The sequence below is a fragment of the Carcharhinus amblyrhynchos genome, chromosome 6, assembly GCF_965287045.1.
Source record: "Carcharhinus amblyrhynchos chromosome 6, sCarAmb.v2.hapA, whole genome shotgun sequence".
In the NCBI taxonomy this organism is placed as follows: Eukaryota; Metazoa; Chordata; class Chondrichthyes; order Carcharhiniformes; family Carcharhinidae; genus Carcharhinus; species Carcharhinus amblyrhynchos.
In genome coordinates, this window is record NC_137329.1 from 54,033,901 (window position 1) to 54,052,336 (window position 18,436).

The 18,436-nt window shown below is 44.6% G+C and overlaps 1 long non-coding RNA gene across 1 annotated transcript; it reads right to left on the reverse strand.

Moving 5' to 3' along the window:
* Nucleotides 1-8,827: 8,827 nt before the first annotated feature.
* Nucleotides 8,828-17,236, reverse strand: LOC145344471 (uncharacterized). Its single transcript, XR_013886875.1, has 3 exons — nucleotides 17,122-17,236; nucleotides 15,666-16,038; nucleotides 8,828-9,500 (listed from the first exon to the last, which is right to left on the reverse strand). It is a non-coding gene; the product is annotated as an uncharacterized LOC145344471 (long non-coding RNA).
* Between the last annotated feature and the right edge of the window lie 1,200 nt (nucleotides 17,237-18,436).

Consider the following 18,436-nt stretch of genomic DNA (forward strand, 5'->3'; position numbering starts at 1 on the left):
CAAGACCAATAGGGTGCAGATTTAAGGTAATTGGTGAAAGAAGCAATGGCAACCTCTCCCGCCATTGTGTTTGAGGATACCGCGATTGCAATGTTATCGCATGCCACATGATAAAGATCTGGAAAGCAGTGTCTGAGAGAGTGGAGGTAGGTTCAATTAATGTATTCAAATGGGAATTAGATTCCTATCCTAAAAGGAAGGCTGTGTGGGGATAAGGGGAGAAGATAGGGGAATGGCGGTAGGTGAATTCAGAGAGATGGTGCAGACAAGATGGGCCAAATGGCTTCCTTTTGTGTAAGAATCCTGTGATTCTGTGATGTCTATATACAGCCTTTCAAAATATTCCAAGGTTCTTCACAGAAGCATTATGTTTTAAGAAGTACTTCAAATGAGAGATGTGAGGTAGAGAAGCCAAGAGATGCAGGGAGAAGTTCCAAAGCTTTGGGCTGGAGCTTTTGAAAGCATGGTCAACATTGGATGGATGTGTGGTTAGAGGTCCATTAACTCACTCTTAGGTCTGCCTGTAACTTACAGGTTTTCCAGTAGAAAGAGTTGTCCTCAGCTAAGTGTTGCAGACTGGCACATTCCAAGGTTCAGGACTGAGGGATACACGAAAGGTTGGGGGAGCAGAGGCACAATGGGGAAAGGTCATTATCGAAGGACTTTCAGCCACTGTGAGGCTGGAACCTATGGGTCCTATTTTACCATTTTGATTCAAACTGGGTGGACTTGTTTTGTGGGAGTGTTTCAGATCCAACTTTTAGATCCATTCTCAGGTGCCCCCATATGTACTCTGCCTGAAAAAATAGCAGTGATTCTGAATCATGCTGTAGAAGCCTGTGGGCAGGACTTAACTCCTGTAGGTCTGATCGGCGCCTCCAACTGCACATGCACAGTAAGAAAAAATAGAGAAGCGCTCCCCTACCACATTGCCCCCGGGCTGGATAATGCCTCCCCCTGCCCCCTACAGACATTCCCTCATAGGCACAATATTAATGACTCCCTTATACCCCCACATCCCTGCTACCCAGACCAATCATGGCTCCGTGCCCTACTTCTCCCACACCGATCACACACTCAGTGGCTGATGACACCCCTGCCCACCCCCCCCCCCCACCGCCCACCACCTGTCCCTCCACCCACCCACCCCTGCTCCTCCCCCACTGATCTGTGTAGAACCATCTGACCTCCCCGCCCCCGACCCCACCACCAACCTGTGTGGAGCCATCTGACCCACCTCCCTCTACTACCGCCCCCCCCCCCCCCCCAATCCACCCACCCCCCAACTGCTCTGAGTGGAGCCATGTTGCCCATCTCCCTCCCTCCTCCTCAACCCTCCCCACCAATCTGAGTGGAGCCATCTGACCCACCTCCCTCACACCCACCACCCCCCCATCCCATCTCGCCCACCCCTCCCACCGATCTGAGTTCGAGAGTCACTGGAAGCTCTGAACTTGCCTGCTCAGAAGCTGGAGCGCCCGAATCAGACCTTTGCAGACCATGTCTGTTTTGTGCCAAATCTGGACGGGCAAACACAGTGGTAAAAGGGGAAATGCTGGTAAGTTTGGGTTTGCAGCCCATTCAGCCAATTTAAATGCATGCAAATGCATTTCGGGTGTGGTCCCAACAGCAGCCATTTTCGGCCCTTTGTAAAGGGGAGACCGGTGCGGAGGTGGTCACGGATCATGCTACTCGGCTCATGTCCAACTTTACCACAACTTGATGGTAAAATCCAGGCCTGTGTGCAGAACTCCTTAGGTTGTATGTCTGATATGGAATCTACATTGTGAATATAAAAACTATCAAGAGGATGTCTAGAAATGGAACATGGTGTATAAAAGAAAGTTGAGTTTTATTACACTTTCTGTAATAGTCAATTTGAAATATTTTGTCATGTGCTTTTAAAATTTTATGAACAATTTTGGAACAAAAAAGGAAAAAAGGATGATGTGCTCACCACAATGAGGATTGAGAAAAGAACCCAGTCAGATCTGAATACTCCACAGAAACATCAACGTGCAGTTTCAATCAATGGGAAGCGGAAATTTAGACAGGGTTGTTCTCACTCTGCAGTCCTGCTCATGTGAAGTATCTAACTTCTTGTGGAGTCCATCAGGATGGATGGGGCAGGCAGTGGAGACACTCATGGTTAAAGTCTCCCTGTACATGGGTGACATTATTGCCTCCTGCTTGGATTCGCTGTCAGTACACATACTAATGAATATCGGGGATTGGTTTGAACTGGCTTTGAGAGTCAAAGTAAATCATGACTAGAGTGCAGTCATGTTCTTTCGGGTCTGGGCCAACTGATCTTTACTCTCCCTCACCGTCAGGTCAGCTCCCTTGAAGATACTTTGGGAGGCTATTTCAGGGTGTGTACACTGGAAAGAACAAGTAGCACGGTAAAAGAAAAAATGGGCATATGGGAGTGACAGTTCCTCTCTATTGCCAGTAAGAACTTGGCCATTGGGTGTGAGGCACTCTTTGTGTTGTTCTGTGGGGCAGGGTTTGGCCCATACTGCCCTCCTGTCTCGTGGCAATCGCACAGGAAAACGTTTGCTTTGTCTAGAGACCCAAAATAGCCTGTGTCCTCAGGGGCATGAAGTACACATTTCCAGACAAGAGGGGGTGGTAGTGGGTTAGCACACCCAATATTGCCCTCATCTGATGGCCACCTTTGTGTGTAGCTGCTTCAATATTGTGCATTGACTTTAGGAATGAAATCAGCATGTGTCACGATATGTCCCTAGTGTTATGAGAGATGGATCTGGCTTCATTGCTGCAGAATATTTCAATAGTTGGATTTCGCTGTACCACCTGTCCTTAGTTTTTTATGCAGAAAAACACTTCTATAGTTTAAAATATATTTATTATTGTCACAAGTAGGCTTTCATTAACACTGCAGCAAAGTTACTGTGAAAATTCCCTAGTTACCACACTCTGGCGCCTGCTCGGGTACACTGAGGGAGCATTTAGTATGACCAATGCATCTAACCAGTAAGTCTTACAGACTGTGTGAGGAAACCGGAGCAATCGGAGGAAACCCACGCAAACACGAGGAGAAAGGACAAACTCCACAAGCCGGGAATCAAACCCAGGTCCCAGGCACCGTGAGGCAGCAGTGGCAGCAACCAAAGTTTTACCACAGTTTATCACATTTCATCAGGCACATAATATGCTTGAGGCCCTACAGGAGAAAGAGATGGTGGAGCCTAAGCAGAATGTCAAAGTTATTTGTCAGAACACCTTTTCACCAGAACTTTCAAACAAGCGCCAAGATATAACTTGGCCAGTGATGAGGTAGGAACACCTCATCAGATTCTTCTTTCACAGCCAGAGTCTCATCTGTCCACACATTGCCCTCAAGGATACTGCGATTGACAGGGGGCTGTCACTCACCTCTTTCTGGAAGGTACCTTTACAAAGAAAGTCTGGAAAGAGCTGCAGTAGTTTTGTTGAGGCTCATCCCAAGTGGCTCCATGAGGCAGGACTCTGGACTCTTTGGGCTGTACTTAGGAATGCACTCTGAGACAAACATTAACTACTGCTGGAGTGCCATCAACTCAGTGAAAGACACCCTTTGGTCTATCCAAAACCTATTTATTGATTTTACCATGCAAAGAATTGACTGAGTGTTGCAAGCTAGTGCATCCCAATATCCAGGACCATGTGCTGAGGGATGCACTAAAGCTTAGGGCAGTGGGGCAAGGACACTGTTGGAAGTCCTCCTGCCAGAGTATACTGAGGGACTGGAACTATGTAAGACCCCAATGCAATTGTATTGAGGCATCAATTGTATTGAATAAGGTGAGAGGGTCAAAGGAAGAGAATGTGTAGTGGTCAAGATATGATTTGATTTTCGTTCCATTTAATACACAACCTTTCGAAGAAAGTGAGCTAGTTATATTAAGTCAGGATAAACTATCTGGTGCCCAGTATGTTATTTTATGTAAAGGTTTTTATTAAGGGTTTTCCATTTTGCATTTTATCACAAGATGCAGCAAATCCCCCAAATCTGGTATAGCACATAGTGACCATTATTCCACATATATACACAGAAAGGACCAACAAATACTCATACAAATGGTTCAGATTATCAATTGCTATAGTGTGCACCTCCTTTCATATGGATAACAAAAGGATACCAGGAAGAGTGGGGGAATCTCAGGATAACAGGATAAAGCCATGGCACCATGGTGTACAACCTCCTCCATAGGATAACAAAGACACTACTACACAATATATTGGATCCGTTATGGGCTAAAACCAATCAGGACTTAACTCAGCATCCCAAGGCCTCCAAGCAATGACAGGATACCCTAGAAAAAGGGGAACATCAGGATTCCATCTTTGTTGTATTTAATGCCAGAAGGTTTCTCTTTTCTTGTTGTGAGGTGAATTCTATCTCTCCCTGAGATATCCCGTTGATGGGTTGACAATTTCTCTTCTCCTTGTCGGTAGGGTTTCCTTGGTGGAAGATGGTTGAAAGTTTCTATTGATGGTGGAACCTGAATGCTGTATCTGATATGGCTGGAGAGGAGTGAGGTCTGTTGTGTGTCGAGTCTTGGCGTGGTGTGTGAAACTTTTGCTTACTGGCTCCTGTATAAGAATACACTGCCACATCTTATGTGATGTGGTAGTGTTCAATGTAAGACCAGTATTGAGGTCTCTGACCAATCCCAAGCCTCGAAGGCCAGATATGACGTGCTCCATCAAAATCAATGCCCAGCCTTCAAACTGACATTGTGAAAACATGACAACCATTTCTCATTCGGTTGGGATTTAACCTCTGCTTCCCTCAGTAGACTGTGGGCACAGATACTCCTTCTCTGGCCCCATCTCCCCGAACCAAACAGGATGTTCAATATAACATTAGTAAGACTTCCAAGGACGGAAGGTGAGTCCCCATCAAGAAAATGCCTTCTTGACTGACTGGATTCTCTTCTCCAGTTCATCCATTCTCTTTAGGATATGAGTTCACCAATAATCTGTGCCAGGGATCATCTTCTACAACTTCTCTCACATTGCAAACCATCATCTCAATGCTTACGGCACTGCCGAAGTATAGACTGCTCACCAGCGAGACATCCACCGCCAACTCCGCCACCTTCAGCTGTCTCAATCAAACAACAATTTTCTTAAGGTAACATGGCTCCTGATTACCAAATCTTAGCCAGGCTCTTCCAGGAACACAGCATGAATTATACATATCAGGATCAATAATTTTGGGCCGTGCATCACGATTAAAACAAAGGTTTGAAAAACAAGTATCACCAGAGCTTGTGAAAACGCATTCGTTCCCGTGCTTACATCATGTGACCACCCCCAGTAAGCTAATTTAAGAATGAATAACCATGGTTTTCTCAATCCGTGACAGAATCAATGGATGAATGCACCCCAAAAGCTGACAGGAGAATTTGATTTGAAAAGTCTGTTTCTATCTCACAGCGTAATTATACAGGTGAAAAATCCACAAATCTGTCACTTTGTTGTCAGGCCAATGACAATAACATATACCACAAACACCCAGGCAATCAACAAGAGCTTGTTCCATTACGTCAAGTTTATCTTATAGGAAGGGTGGGACAGGATGTTTCAGTCAATATTTTTAAACGTAAATTTTCACTTGCACGTCAGAACCTCACAACTTTGATTAGTTCTTGCCTAAGGATCTGTCCTCCCTCCCAGCCACCCCAATGTTCAGTACTGCGAAACAACCACATTTGTAACCTATTGTCACTGGGGCATTCCCATCAATTTGCAGAGGCACTTGGGAGGGAGGGAGGCAATGGGGCAGAAAGGTGAGCAGAACAATGTGTTCAGTTTGTGCTCATTTTACAATGGGAGAACGTATCTCTGCAAGTTAATCAGTTAACAGAAAGATGGAAAAAACATGCACTTATAAAATATTTAATATTCTTCTTTATTGTCATAAAATGCTTTCGAATCAATCATTTACTCTTAAAAGTGTAGTCATGGCTATGATACAAGCAAACGGCATAGCACTCAACTTGCACACAGTAAAGCAAACTCATGACTATCCGTGCAATCAACCTTTACTGATATTGGCTGAGGGGCAATGCTGATCAGAAACAAAGAACTCCTTGTTCATCTTTGCATACTACAATGGGATATTTTGGGAATATGCTCCAAACAAATGAGGACGTGACTGAACATATCTCTGCAGCATTCTCTCAGCACTGCACTGACTTGTCAGTATAGTCCTTAAAGTTTTAAAGTTTATTAATTAGTGTCACAAGTAGACTTTTATTAACACTGTAATGGAGTTACTGTGAAAATCCTCAATTCACCACACTCCAGCGCCTGTTCGAGTACACTGAGAGAGAATTTAGCATGGGTAATGTACCTAACCAACACGTCTTTTGTGACTGTGGGAGGAAACCAGAGCACCCGGAGGAAACCCATACAGATATGAAGAGAATGTCCAGACTCCACACAGATAATCACCTAATCTGGGAATTGAACCTGGGTCCCTGGTGCTGTGAAGCAGCAGTGCTAACCACTGTGCTACAGTGTTGCCCATGATTATGTGCCTAAATATAGCTCCTCTGCCAGGTACCATGGACTTCCATCAGATTGATCTATTACGTTCAGCTAAGAACTGCAGTGGTTAACCATTTCCTTCTGCAGTCTGGCTGACCCGGGGAATCTCAAACTCGGTTATATTCATAGGATTTACAGGTTGATAGTAACCTATTTAGTCACAGCCATCACATCTTGAAGTGGGAATGTGAACCAGGAGCTTCTAGCCAAGAGATAAAGGACTTTACCACTGCGCTGTGAGACCTCTTGCTCAGACACACACTAGGGCATAACCACAGCCGAAGAGTCACAACTCAGTCACCTTGGCAGATACTATTTTTTATTAATTTGTGGGTGTCACCAGTTGGCAGCATTTATTGTCCATTCCTAGTTGCTCTCGGACTGCAGTTGAGAGTCAATCACATTGCTCTGGATCTGGAGTCACATGTAGGCCAGACTGAGTAAGAAAAGCAGATTTCCTTCCCTAAAGGATATTAATGACCAGATAGGTTTTTCCGACAATCTGTAATGGTTTCATGGTTATCAGTAGATTCTTTAATTCCAGATTTTTTTATATTGAATTCAAATTACACCGTCTGCTGTGGTGGGATTCGAACCTGTATCCTTAACACATTCGCTGAGTTTCCCGAATAATAGTTTAGTGATAATATCATGAGGCCGTCACCTCCTCTATGTTGGATTAGACTCACTGTCCTGTGGCTATCTCAGGTGGAACCATTGCCTCATTCCCCACTCACAATCCTGTCATTACCTCAGATTTAGAACGTAATTATTTCCAAGAATTCCATCACTCCCACAGATCCTAGAATACAATTACAATTTCATTAATCATTCACATACAGAGCCTAAGACACAACCTATCACCACCACAGATTCTAGATAATAATCAGGCCTGATACGTCCTCAAATACCAAGGCATAATTGTAACTCCATTATCCACACAGGCACTGGTCTATAGTTGTTTCATCATGTCAGTTATCAGATTACTGTGCCACTCCATGGCCATGTTATTGCCTCTCCAAGGTACTCCCGACCTGTAAGAGAACCATGGGTAGCATAGTGGAGGGAACAATGCCATGATTACTAATGGAGTACACTTGTGTCACTGTTGATTCCTCCGAATGTTACAACTTCAGTATTTTTTTTTAGATTTTATATCCTGACCAATATTTACCCCTCATTTGACATGTTAAAACACATTTGCTACTGTCATTATCACATTGCTGTTTGTGGGAGCTTGCTGTGAGCAAATTGGTTGCCACCCTGGCTACACTGTAACAGCAACTACACAACAAAACTGCTTCATCAGCAGTAAAGCACTTCCGGACATGCTGAGGTTGAGAAAGCTGCTCTGTAAATAGAAATCCATTTTTTAAAAATCTTACGTTGCTCAGATTTACGTGTGAATTTTGTCTGGCAATCAATCAGCTGCAGTTCCTGTTTAGGGAGAGTCCCCCTTTCATTCAGCAAGTTAGAATCCCTATGCTCATTTAGAATTGGCAGAGCATTATAAATTACATGCAACATCTGTTAATCTTTGGGTGCAAAGTTTAATTGTAAGATAGTTATGAGTCGTTGGAACTGTTGTATTAAAGATCTAAGCAGCTCAGTGGCACACCCTGCTGCTGCTTTAATGTAATGGCTTATGGAGCTCCCTTCCACTCCCATAAACCTCAACGAGGCCAGATCCTCCTCTGCATCCAAACCATGTGATGAAATGACATAGCATAGGAAAATGATGTTGTTGGGGGGGAGCGGGGAGGGGGCATGAGGAGAAGAGGGTGGGGCGAATGCAGGAAATCAAGGATATCAGTAGAACTCTGGATCCAAGTGGTTTTAAACAAATGTGCACGAACTGCATCGAGAAGGTGCTAGCAAGCTGCCTTCTGCCTTTGCAGCAATTACTTTGAAAAACAGCTGGCTTAGGGCATTAAGAGTCAACTATGTAATGTAGGATTAGTGTTACAAATGGACCAGGACGGGTAGGGGTAACAAGTTCCTATTCCCTAAGAACATGAATGAACCAACTTCAAATGACAAAAATTATTGCATTGACCTTGCTACATTTTTCATAACTTCAAGGGGCTGGCACAAAGGCACAGTGGTTAGCACAGTAAGAAGTCTCACAACACCAGCTTAAAGTCCAACAGGTGTTGTGAGACTTCTTACTGTGTTTACCCCAGTCCAACACCAGCATCTCCACATAGTGGTTAGCATCAGGGAGCCAGGTTCAATTTCAGCCTTAGGTGAAGGGTTTACACTTTCTCCCCGTTTCTGCGTGAGTTTCCTCCAGGTGCTCCGTATTCCTCCCACAGTCCAAAGATGTGCAGATTAGGTTGATTAGCCATGTTAAATTGACTCTTATTGTCAGGGGGATTACTACTTTAAATATGTGGGGTTACAGGGATAGGACCTTGGTGGGAATTTTGTTGGTGCAGGCTCGATGGGCCTCCTTCTGCCCTGTAGATTCTATGACACCAGCCCAGCACCATAGGCATTGCTTTATTATATTGTGCTGTTTGGTCTGTGGGCTGTGCCAATGCATTCTGAGAGTATGTGATCATTGGCAGTGTAGCTTGTACATCATGGAGCAATGCAACAAAATCATTGGAATTTTTATGATGTTGTAAATATTATTGGTATTTATATATCTTATTTATACTTCCCCTTCAAATCTGTTTCTACATTTTTCTTGTCCTTAGTCCTTCTTCCCTCGTCGAAAGAACATCCATGCAGTAGGAAGATTACCTCCTCAAAGTCCGCCCTTTCCTGTTAAATCAAGGCCATTCCTTTGGGTCACTATCCTGGATCTAACACCAAGGCAGCAGCACCATGTACACAAGGATAGCAGCAGGCCGAGGAGAAGGCCCATCATCACTTTTCCAGGGAACGTAGGGATAAGCAATATGCATGCTCCTGCCAGGATCACCCACATGCTAAAAACAAATTGTTACAAATGTTAGCATCAATTATTTAAGAGATTTGAATATTTACCCTCCATATGCTGATGGTGCTGAAGCCTTGATGCTCAAGAGCCCCACTCTCTGGTACATCATTCAACCAGTATAAGCAGCTGAGTTGGTTAGCTCAGTTGGTTGGGCATCTGGCTCATGATGCAGAGCAGTGCCGACAGCACAGATTCAATTCCCACATTCCCTGAGGTTATACCTTGCCTCCTTGCATGAGGTGTGGTGATTCTCAGGTTAAATCACCACCAGGACTTTACTCATAAGTGGCTGGGTTTACTCAATCTCAGGGCACATTGGTACTGAGGCGCACACTGGTCTCTCTCTCTATTTCAATTGGTGGAAGCAATCAAGCACTGAATTTTTCCTCTCCAGCTGGAGATACACTAGAGCCAATGGAAGTGCCAATTAATTCAACGCATTCAACTAAAGATGGAAGTTCCTATTCTGGGAGCAGGGTGGCACTGCCTGATCATGTCCTGACCACTCGGGATGGTATCCAAATCCCCTAGGGTGGCCATGGTGCCTAGTCTGCGCTAGTGGAGACCAGTAGTGATTTGCACTGGAGTGATGTTTTGCAGGGGAAGTAGGGAGCATCCAGGAGGGGGAAGCATGCATACCAAACTCCCTAATTGTGTGAAAATCCAGTCAATCTGAAACTAATAAGCTTCGCACCCTATCTGGGCACAAAGTGGTTCGCACCATAAAAAAGGGGCTGGGAAGTTAGCAAGCCACTTGGCTCTGGGCACGAATAGTATTTTTAATCTCCCACACTATTTTCAAATGACGGGCGCAGTGAGCTGGTAAAATCCCACCCATCATCATTCATTCATCTGTGCTATATCAAAATGCCGGAATTCTGTTCCCAACAGCACTGCAGGAATTCTGTCACCACATGGACTGTAGTGCTTCAGGGGGCACTTGCTTAAGGACAATTAAAAATGCATATAATTGATGCTGGGTTCACTAGCAACACCCACGCACCATAAATAAATCAAGCAAAAAATGTTGTCATTTAGTTATAATGGAGATTTAATGGAGGGTTCCAGTTTATGAAATGTTTTAACAAGTTGACTAAAGGGGACTATTTCCTTCAGCTGAAGAATCAGTGATGAGAAGTCATCAGTTTAACTCTATTACTATGTGAGCTGGAGAGAGAGAGGGAGCGATTCTTGCATTCAGAAAGCTCATTGAGCATGGAATAATTTACCACAGGGCATAATTAAGGCAGGGCCCATTATATCCTTTGTGCAGAAATTGGTTACATGTTTGAAGCAATGGTAGTTACAGATCCACAAGGAAAGAGCAAATTAACTTCGGATTATTTTACCAAAGTAAAATACAGCAATAGAAAGGTACAAGCAGTCACCATTTGTGCTCGAAACCTGTGATGGTTCACATCCATCATATGATTATTCTGAGAGGTTAATCCTGTCCTCAAGTGGAGGTTAAAGTATTGCCTTATACTCCTAACTTGTGCCTTGTAGGTGGTGGATGGGCTTTGGGGAGCCAAGAGATGAGTTCTGCAAGGTGTTGACATAAATGCTAGTCTTTCCCTATTAATGTTTAAATTTGCCTGGGTATGTTACTAAATGACAGCCAGCGTGGATTTGAGATAAGCAAGTCATGTATGACAGATTGAATGTCATTTTTGGAGTAGTAAGTGAATGGATAGATAAAGAGACTGTAAAATCTGTAGCATCTACACATTTCCAGATGACATTTAATGAAAATATCTTAGAAAATTTCAGTAATATGCTAGAAAATATAATATTCAGCAGATAGAAAATTGATTGATAGAGATAAGAAAGAGATAGGGCTCAAATTGGAAGAGATGTACCATGGTGGTCAGTGCTAGTTCCTTTTCTGTCCTTGGCACAAATTAACAAATTGGAGTTGGGAACAAAGAATATAATCTTAAAATCTGCTGCTGACATCTATAGTGTGTTAAACAGCAAGAAGGAGCGCAGAGGGCTTCAGGATATAGATGGATTATTGGAATGTACGGAAGCTGGGAGATTCAATTTCACACATGAAGTAACATACTTTGAGAGTAAACAAGCAGTGAGAATGTATACTTAATGGTAAGACACTGAAGGGAATGGATGAACAGGGAGGGATTCAAATCTAACTCTTTGAAATTGCACGCACAGGTAGCTCAAGCTAAAAAATAAGTCAATAACGTTTTTTAAATTTCTCAGTATGGATGCTGAGCACAAGAGTAAAGAAATTTGTACGAGGAATTGATTGGACCACAGCTGGAGTACTGTGCACAGTTTAGACAGCAGAGGGAAGAATAAGAGAGGATTTAATGCAGCTTTCAAATTTATGAAACATTCTAAAAGGTTGACTAGGGAGGCCTATTTCCTTCACTTGGAGAAACACTGATGAGAAATCATCAATTTAACTTTCTCACTATGTGAGCTGGAGGGAGAGTGGGAGAATTTTTTTCATTTGGAAGGCTCATTGAGCATGGAGTATTTTACTACAGGGGCCATTATATCCTTTGAGCAGGATCGATATATGTTTGAAGCAGTGGTAGTGCAGGTCCATGTGGAAAGGGCAAATTATTTTGGATTAGTCAAGAAAAACAAAATACAGCAGTAGACATACCGGGTCAAACAGTCACCGTTTGTGCTATTAACCTTTGATGGTTCATAATTGTTATATGATAATCTGCACTATTTCTATTATCTATTGAAACATAAATATACCAAAAGTAATGAGGGAATTGAGAAATCTTGTGGCACACATTTAAAATCTACAAGTACATCTATAAAAAGTCAGGCTGCAGATGTGAAAGGGCACATGGGATTTTGGGCTTTCTGTATGTGTGAACACAAGAACAAGGAGTGGATCAATCTGGGGCGCCAAGGTGGCTCACTGGTTAGCACTGCTGCCTCACAGTGCCAGGGACCCAGGTTCGATTCTCGACTTGGGTCACAGTCTGTGTGGAGTTTGTACATTCGCTTTGTGTCTGTGTGGGTTTCTCTGGGTGTTCCAGTTTCCTCCCATTGTCCAGAGATGTGTGGATTAGATTGATTGGCCCTGCTAAATTGCCCCTTAGTGTCAGTGGGACTGGCAGGGTAAATATGCAGTGTTACAGGGATACAGCTTGGGTGGGATTATTGTTGGCGCAGCCTCGATGGGCCTAATGGCCTCCATCTGCCCTGTAGGGATTCTATGATTCTACAAATCATTAGGACAGTAAAAGTATTGTGTGCACTTTGGGAGCTTTATTTGAAGAACAGATATTGAAGCAAGCAGCAACATGTACCTTTAGCATGGATAAATGGTTTCACAGGATGGATTAGGTACAATACCGAGCTACATAAGGAGCTATTAGGACAGTTGACTGAAAGATTGGTCAAAGAGATGGATCTCAACAAACACCTTGTAGGAGAGAGACATTGAAAGATGGAATTGTTTAGGAGGGATTTGCAGGATATACAGCTAGCCAGCTGAAGATACTGTTGGCAGTGGGCAGTAAAGTAAACGGGGCTGTGCAAATAAGCCAAAATTGGAGAAGTGCAGAGATCCCTGATGGTTGTCAGTCTGATGAAGGTTATCCAGGTAAAGGAGGTTTATTTATTAGCTCATAATAGGCTTACATTAACATTACAATTAGGTTATTTTAAAAATCCCCTCATTGCCACAGTCCAGCACCTATTCAGGTACACTGAGGGAGAAGTTGGAATGGCCAATGCACCTAACCAGCATGACTTTCTTACCGTGAGAGGAAATCGGAGCACCTGGAGGAACTCATGCAGACATGGGGAGAACATGCAGATTTTGTACAGACAATGACCCAAGCTGGAAATCAAACCCAGGTCCCTGGCGCTGTGAGGCAGCAGTGCTAACCACTGTGCCGCGGTGGGGGAATGGTGGGGGGGGGGGGGATGGGGATGGGAAGACAGGATTTGAGTTTTAAAATCAGACTTTTCTGGAGCAGGAGCCCATCCAGATCAGTGAGCAGGTGAACCAGACTTGGTGCAAATTAGGGTATAGGCAGCGGTGATTCATATAAGCATACAGAGAATGGGAGATGGGAGGCTAATGGAAGAGAAACGGGAGATGAGCTGAGGCAGGGGAGGAAACAGGGGATCGTGTTGAAATAAACATCCCAGCTGAGAATCTGTGGCATCATTTCAGAATTTCCAGATGATTTGAGAAATGTACTTTGTAACAATGAGAATGGTAAGGGAAATCAGGGAGACATCATGATGAGACTGGCATTCACATGGCAGATTAAAATTTCACACCAAGAACTGTGATGTGAAATGTTTTAGAACAAAGAAAATTACAGTGCAGGAACAGGCCCTTCAGCCCTCCAAGCCTGCACTGACCATGCTGCCTGACTTAACTAAAACCCCCTATCCTTAGGGGGACCATATCCCTCTATTCCCATCCTATTCATGTACGTGTCAAGACACCCTTCAAAAGTCACTACTATATCCGCTTCCACTACTTCCCCCAGCAATGAGTTCCAGCCCCCCACTACTCTCTGTGTAAAAAATCTGCCTCGTACAACTCCTTTAAACCTTGCTCCTCACACTTTAAACCTATGCCCCGAATCTAAATCTAATTTAAACCTAGTCTAAATAAATAATGCAAAATACAAGCTGACTGCGACAACTTTAAAGTGGGTGCAGTAACACCAGCGCCTGGGGCATGTGTACACAAAGTGGTAGAACAAGTTGAGAAGGCAGTTTAAAAACATAATGAATATTTGCCTTTAGTAATAGAGGAATGAGTAGTCTGGCCTGGATTTCCGATGCGGACCGGGAGGAACAATAGCAAGACCAAAAGTAACAGGAGCAACAGTAGCAGCTATCTACTCCTCAGCCATCTGCCACTCCACAGGGCGGAGGGAATGGATCATCACAGCACCAACATTCCCATAGTCAGAAATCCCTCGCTCTCATTCCCACCCTTTCTCCAGCTTCCACTTTGGCCATTCTCTGCAAGGACATTTGGAAGGCAGGAGGTAACAACAACCATGACTGAAGTAAGGGGACTTCTAGATGAAGTGCATGATTTATTTACTACCATCGATTGTTGTAAAAACCCATTCGGTTTACAAATGAAGGAAATCTGCCGTCCTTACCTGATCCGACCTACCCGTGACTCCAGGCCCACAGCAACGTGCTTAACTCTTAACTGCCCTCTAAAAAGGCAAAGCAAGCCAATCATTTCAAGGGCAATTAGGGATAGGCACATCTCATGAAAGAATAAAGAAATACTTTGACTTGGTGACATTTCTATATATCATTGGAAGATTCCTCTGTGCAAATGAAAAGTCTTTTGTTTCCTTTTCCTTATCCATGGTGCCATCACTTTGGCTTCGGCAGAGCTAGAGACAGGCTGTTGGTTTCCCTGCCCTGAGATCCTCTCTGTTTCGGGGCCTGGGAGCATCTTTGAGAAAGACCTGCACCCGTACAGGGGCAGACTCCCTCGTCGGGGCAGGGGGCAGCATATGAGCTCTGACTGATAGACAGGGGGACAATGGATGGGAGGTGGGACTGAATTTATACAGTACCCTTATAAATAAAGATTAAAAGTTTAATATTGTAGTTTAAAAATTGCACCTTAAACGATTCTATAAAACAAGGTCGCAATGCGACAGCATTCAGCCATTCAGTCGGTTAGCAGTAGTCCTCAAGTGGGAGCTATGATTGTCGGGAGCAGAGTTCCCTAATCCACGTGCACTATGTCCAGCTTCCCTCTCATGACCCACCCGTACATCCCTACCAGTCAAGAGCTGGGGAACATTTTCCTGCACTTCACTGGGGCATTGACTGGCCAAGGTGAGATTTCCCTCTATCCTGTTTAGAGTGGTCGACGAAATGGGCAAGCTGATGGTGAAGACCAGCATTCTATTGGTTAACTGATGAGTCTGCTGTCAGGTGGCCACTCTTTCCATGGAGGTGGCCACCAGCACAGCTATCAGTGACAGCACGGCAGCCCTGTTTGAGGCAGACTGTTCGAATCTCTTCTCCAACGCTGTGCAGACCTTAACCCTGACACAACCTCACACACTTTTGTTACTGCTTCAAAATTGTCCTCAATGTAGTTTCCCCTTCCCCCAGGTTTAGCATCTGCAATGAGATGAGCAGAGTTTGTAGAGTCCTGTACCCTCCGACAGGGACTATCCTCTGTGACCAATACCTGTTCCTGTTCGTTTGTGATGTGTGTTATTATTATTGTTCGCTGGTGAGAGTCTGCCAAGCGTCCAAAGGTGGCTGATGAGGCTGGTTCTAGATCCACAGACCATATGGCATGGACGGCATTGTTGTCCTGTGGGATGTCTGGTGAAGTTTTATCATTTTGGTCATGGTGTGTTCTTTCTGTTGCTTTCTTTTTCCCTCTTCAATATATCTTTGTTGGGTCTCAAACTGCTGGGATCCTTATCTGCGCTGGTGGGGGCTGCACAGGAGGTGTGTGACAGTGCTTCCTTAAGCACTTTGAGCACTCCTCAACTTCCTGCCACTCCAGCTCCTGTATCATGCTTGAGAGGAAAGACAAGATTTATAAATGACATGGGGAAAACATTTTTAAAAATCACCACAGTATCGATATTCACATTTTAATCAGCAGTGAGAGCAAATCAACATTAGTCATTGTTATGTGCCAGGTGGCAATGCAATTTCTCATTCTATACCAGGGCATCTGAGTGAGCCATCACCAGACAGAGTATCTCCACCACCAACAGCCAGGAACTCTGGCCAATCTCTAAATCCACACCTTTATAGCCAACTGGGGACTATGACAAGAGTGTTGACCCTGAATCCCTGTATTTCCCTGGAATTCTGCAATCCCTTCTTCCATAAGGAAAGAGAGCAGGGAGTTAGGAATGTGAAAATTGGATGTGTGGAGGGGATGTAATGACAATATTTGTGATAGCAGCTCAGACAGGAATGTGAGGAGAAGCCCTGAGAGAGAGAGGGAGAGAGGAATGAATAGAGCTACAAGGTGTGTAGGTCTGAGGAGTGCAATGCAGGAGAATGCTGGGGAAGTTAGGAATGTTGGGGTTGGGATCGGAAAGCGGGAAGGCGCTCATCACTCCCTGCGGCTGTGAACATCTTGGGGCTCGGAATCCAGGTTTGAGGGACCACATTCCTGCTGCTGATTGTGTTTGTCACTTTCATCCGTGTCAGTTTTGTCGGGAAACTTCTTTTTTCCTTCTGTCTGTGAGAAACACTTCTCTGTTTGATTTTGATTTGATCTGGTTTATTATTGTCAAATGTGTTAGTTTACTGTGAACAGTATTGTTTCTTGCGCACTATACAGCCAAAGCATACCATACATAAGGCCCGATTTAACCAACAATTTGCGCCCGTTTTCAGGCACAAAATCATGGTAAAATCGGGTGTGAGGCCTTTATCGCGATCTGCACCTGAATCTGAGCAGATCCCGACTTTACTGAGACCCGCGAATGGTGCGGATCCGTTCTGTGCCCAAATCGGGCGCAACAACAATTTAAGTGCATTTGAATGCATTTAAAATGGAATTAATGAACTGCCTGCCCAACTCTATCAGCATTTCCTCTTTACCGCCATGTTCGCCAATCCAGGACCGCGCTGTTACTGACCTGCAAAATAAAACTCTGAGTCGGGTGCTCCAGCCTCTGAAGAGCGCGTTGTGTTTGCAATGGCTCTCTGACTCAGATCAGTGGTGGGGGGGAGGAGGGAGATGGGTCAGATCATTCTCTGCTTGGAGCGGGGAGGAGGGGCGTGAGGTCAGATGGATCTCTGGTGGGAGGCGGGCGGGCGGGGGGGGGGGGGTTCTGCTGCCACTCTGCATGCGATCGGTGGGGGCGGGAGGGGGTCAGGAGTGGTGATCAGTCTGGGTAGTGGGGAGGTGGATGAAGGGGGCAGTGATGTGTGTGTGTGTGTGTGTGTGTGTGTGTGTCCGCCTTATCCTTTCCCCCCCACAACCCACACACATCACTGCCCCCCTTATCCACCCCCAGACCAATCACCACTCCTGCCTCCTTCCCCCCCACCGATCGCCCGCAGAGTAGCAGTAGACCCCCTTGCCCCCCCCCCACAAGAGATCCATCTGCCGCCCCCACCCACGATACATCTTAACTGCCTCCCCTCGCCTCCCCTCCCCCCCCCAACCCCCGAGATATACCCTCGCCCCCTCTTTTCGCTCCCAGGCTGCTTTCTCTGCTTTCTGCAGCTCGGGAGCAATCTGGCACGGGCACGCTTTTTCAAATTTTTTTCTAATTGAGCATGCGCAGTTCAGCACTCCAATCGTTCCCACAGCGCTAAGCCCCACCCACAGCACAAATTGGACTGCAGGTGGCTGACAGCGTATAGGGACGCCTGAAAGCGGATTTCTGAGTTGGATCTGTACTATGCCCAGAATTGGCACTTAGAATGAAAATGGTAAAATTGGGCCCATAAGTGTTAGATACAAGAATTAACTGACAGTTTGTGATAAATCGCAAGAGTTTATTAGTTCATTCAAGATGTACACCAGCTTTTCAGTATCACTCATCCGCTCTTTTTCTCTCTCTGTTCCACAAGATGTCTTCACTCTCTTTCTAGTCTCTGTTTTTTACTGTTCTTGCAGAGTATTATTATTTATTACTCCAGAAAATGCCCATTACATTTATTGGTTAATTAAACACATCTACAAAGGGTGGCTGACACTAATTGGTTCTGACCTCAGATCATGCATTGTGCACATGTTAAGGGTCTACTAAGGTCAGCTGATTCACACATGGTAAGTATGTGATGAGCAGCAATATTGTAACATGATCCTACACATGTTAGGGTCTATCCCATGTGAAAACCAAAGCGTCAATAGGGTTTTCCCCATGTGAAAATATTAATGCAAATACATTGTAGAAAATGTTATACAAATGTTAGACCTAAAAAAAGTAAAATAAAAGTGTG